This window comes from Montipora capricornis, chromosome 9 (assembly GCF_036669925.1).
Source record: "Montipora capricornis isolate CH-2021 chromosome 9, ASM3666992v2, whole genome shotgun sequence".
Classification (NCBI taxonomy): Eukaryota; Metazoa; Cnidaria; class Anthozoa; order Scleractinia; family Acroporidae; genus Montipora; species Montipora capricornis.
This window is the reverse complement of record NC_090891.1, coordinates 39423516-39424775: the sequence shown is the minus strand read 5'-3', so window position 1 is coordinate 39424775 and position 1260 is coordinate 39423516.

Sequence of the window (1260 nt, the reverse complement as noted above, 5' to 3'; positions counted from 1 at the left end):
AAGCATAGCGCTTTCTTCCCTGATCTCGTTGTGTCTGGTTAAACCTCATTTACACTAGCAAGTTTTCCTTGGCAGTGTAAACGGAAAAACTTGCCATGTTGTTCAAAAAATGGCATGCTAGTTTTTGAACAAGGATAATGTCAAGGATGATATTTGCTAGTGTAAATTACTTACCGTTATCACGTGTTTCTAGACACCTAATCCAGAATTTTTAATATCTTCTCCAATAACATATTTGCCAAGCATTGATTTCCAGGCCCATGACATTTAGTGGTTTCGGTTTGAAACAAGATTTTTATCTACCCTTCTTTCACAGTGTCTTCATTTTGGTAACCCAGATTTTGTGTATTTTTCCACGCAGAGAAAAATACGGTAAAATTTCGAAAATAAGCCCCTCCAAATATAAGCCCCCAAAGCGGTAACGCAAAAAACCCTCCGTTAAATCGCCCCTCCAAATATAAGCCCCCCGGGAGCTTGTACTTGGAAAATTGCCCTCAAATACAAAGTAAAACTAAGCAAAAAGGGTAAATTTACTTTCAACTGTAAGGCTAGCCCAATCGATTTGAAAACGCAAATTTCCCTCCGTAGATAAGCCCCTCCAGCTACTTTGAAAAATAGAAGCCCTGGGGCTTATTTTCGGTATACCGCTGCATGAGAGCATCAGGCATTAAAAAGCAAACAACCTCGTTCCCAGGGTCTCTCGAGCGAGGAGAGACCCTGGTAGGGTCTGGTCACGTGCTTCCGTGACAATTGAAAACACTAGGGAGGGGTCCTCTCTAAACAAGGAATTTGTCGCGTTGAGCTTTGTCGAATTCAAAGCGAGGCTAATAGCTTCGCGCTGCGACTCCGCCATTACCCGAGATGTTTTACAGTAGCCTTCAGGCTGCAATTTCGCATAGTATTTATTCTAACGTTAATCTAAAAGTTAAACAAGTTATCTGCCTCGAGGCAATTTACCATGGCCGTGTATATGTTTTCTTCGGCGTTTGCAAACTATTATCGCCGGACATAGCCGCAGAAGAACATATGTTCACATACCGCACCACGTAAAACTTGGTTTGTTTTGGTGACAACACATTCCGCACTCCCGTAGTCTCAGTATAGACAAAATTCTTACTAAGCCGCCCCTCCCTTCATTGGATAAATTGTCATCTCCAAGATTCTCGGAGACACGTGACCAGACCTTACCAGGGTCTCTCTTCGCTCGCCCCAGGCGTTACGATGAGAGACCCTGGGAACGAGGTTGTTAAAAAGCAAACA